The sequence below is a fragment of the Nuphar pumila genome, chromosome 15 (assembly GCF_984573655.1).
Source record: "Nuphar pumila chromosome 15, dmNupPumi1.hap1.1, whole genome shotgun sequence".
Classification (NCBI taxonomy): Eukaryota; Viridiplantae; Streptophyta; class Magnoliopsida; order Nymphaeales; family Nymphaeaceae; genus Nuphar; species Nuphar pumila.
The window spans coordinates 47,047,930-47,050,714 of NC_143263.1; the positions used below are offsets into that span (position 1 = coordinate 47,047,930).

Sequence of the window (2,785 nt, forward strand, 5' to 3'; positions counted from 1 at the left end):
GGAACATGTTCCCTTGCGACTTACAGTGTACAGTTGCGCTTAGAGTCTGTTTTGCTTTTGTTGAGTCTGATGTAAGCTGCCCGGTTTAGGTGAATCAATACCCCGAAGTGGCAGCCCGTATACTTGAATTGTAATAGCCTGCGGGCAAAATTATGAATGAAGTAAATGCGTTGAGCTTTCTTTTGTTCACCATCGTTGTGATTGCTTCTTGTGATTGCAATTTCTCTCCCTCAATTCTCTCTTGCTCTCTTGCACTCTGATTACAAGCTTCCGTGATCGGCAAGCGAGCTGACTAGCAGGCTTGCAGCGGTGAGGAAGGACCGTCGCGCCGTGCTGGCCCATTGAAGGAAATAGGTCCGTGACAGCCATGGATCTTGGGTCCTGGATGTGGGATCAACTTGAAATCTTCAACATGAAAGGTTGCAAAGAGCACCGAGCTTTTGGTGCCTCAACCCTGAAAAAGCAACAGCAGCCCTCATGCGACAGCAAGATTGGATCCGGGGCTTTCAGCTTGATAGAGGACCTCACTGACCTCATGGGTAACCACTGCGTTGATTAGAACTTAAATTTTTTTGACTTAATTGAAGCATACTTTAAGATGCAATGCTTTTCTTTTGCAGGAATTGATGCAACGGTTGAGTTAATCCAAATACTCTTAATTCTCCCTCGTTCCTGGTTGTAGCCTCAAGTCAGATTGCAGTCATTTGTTTGATCGTGAGTAGGGCTGGTAAACAAACCGAGCTGCTTGTGAATTGGCTCGGTTCTGCTCATCACAAGCTCCTTTTCGTGATCAGTTCGTATAGCTGATGAGCTAAGACATGAGCAGCTCAGCTTAAACCAGTCGGACCGAACACAGGGCGGCGTTCAGCTCAGCTAAGCTGGGAAGAGCTCATATATATATATATATATATATATATATATATATATATATATATATATATATATATATATATATATATATATATATATATATATATATATATATATATATATATATAAAGAGAAGGATGCATGAAAAATATATACATAGAATATGAACTATTGTATAAAATATAAAATTTATATATTCATTATATAAATAACATGAAAAGTTTTTACACGAGCCAGCTTGTTTTCGGCCCATCTCATTCAAGGACGAGCTGATCTCAAGCTCGGCTTGCCTAAATATGAGCACGAGCTCCGTTAATTGGTAAACAAGCCAAGCCCGAACATGCCCTGTTTGGTTAGCTCTGCTCGTTTACCAGCCCTAATTGCAGGTCAGTTTATCGTTTTACATATAAATTGTACCAAGATATCAGCTGCATTCAAAATAAAAGAATCTCATTTTGAAATAAAATAAATAAGTTGACATTTTTTATGAGAGATGTCCATTTTCGACACTTATCCCTACTAAAATGATAAGGTATAATTTATTTATTTATTTTTAAAAATTTAATTATATAAGGTATTAATGGAGAGTAGAGACCAATATTTATGCTAACATGGGATGATTGGGATCCACTCAAAGACCTAGTGGCTTACCTATAAAGCTAAAATTTATAGATTTATCGATAAAATCTGGTTTGCAATTTCGTAAGTCTTAAAATTCTAGCTATTAATTTTGACATTTAGTTAAAAGTTAATGATAAATAAACGAAGGTAGGAAATAGTTCGAATAACATGAATTATTTTCATTTGAAATAACTCTATACATGAACAACTTGTTGATAGGGATGTAAACAGTTTGGATTCAGGTTGGATTATCCGACCAAATCCAAATCCATTCAATCAGATTGGGTAGCCAAAGTTAGATCCAGTCATTAATGAGATCTGGACTCCATATCCAATTTTGCATCCAAATTTAAGTAAAATTTTAATCTAACTAAAATCTGAATCAGGATACTTGTAAATTTCGGATTTTATGCAACTCGGATCCGGATTCAATTTTTAGCTGATCCCCATCTGTCTTTGAATACTAATCCAGCTCTCATTACTCAATATCCGATTAGGCCAAACTTGGTGTTTGGTGATGCTTAGATCCGGCCCGTTTACATCCATGTATGAGATTGCCATGTTATCAACGGGAACCATGAATTTTACACGAATCTACATGAAAAGACGAGGACTTCAAACCAACTTTAAATTAGATTGATTTTATTACCGTGCGAGTTAATGCTACAAACCCGATATTAATTTGTATCGGGGTTTTTGCCAAACTGTATTATTTAATTCATGTTTATTTATAAAAATGGCAACACCACCAATAGCTGGCCTATTAGCTCAGTTGGTTAGAGCGTCGTGCTAATAACGCGAAGGTCGCAGGTTCGAGACCTGCATGGGCCACTTGTCTTTTTCTATTTTTGCAATTTCTTGAAAAAAAAAGTGACCCCCCTCACTGTTTTTTTGAAGAAAATTACAAAAATTGTTCCAATTTTATTTCAGTGAGACCCGTTTGGATGATTAGCATCAACCGTGTTTTGCAGTTGAATCTGGGTTAGTTCAGTCCCTTTTTTAACCAAAGTTCTAAGGATATAAACGGTTCAGATTCAGGTTAGATATCTGATTGAATCTGAATCCATTTAGTTGAATTCCATATCCAAAGCAAGATCCAGTTAGTAATTAAATCTGGGTTCAGCATCACGTTTTGCATTCGAACCCCAGAAAAATCTGAAGCTAACTAAATTCCGAATCCGGATACATATAAAATTTTGGATTTTATGCAAGTTGTATTAGGGTTTGATTTTGTGTGATCCCCATCGTGCACTTAATCCCATTATGCTAGAACCGATTAACTTGGACTTGATAA

At 36.8% G+C, this 2,785-nt stretch overlaps 1 non-coding gene across 1 annotated transcript; it reads left to right on the top strand.

Annotated features, from left to right (window-relative positions):
- The first annotated feature begins 2,248 nt into the window (after positions 1–2,248).
- Positions 2,249–2,322, top strand: TRNAI-AAU (transfer RNA isoleucine (anticodon AAU)). The gene has a single exon. It is a non-coding gene; the product is annotated as a tRNA-Ile (tRNA).
- Positions 2,323–2,785: the final 463 nt, after the last annotated feature.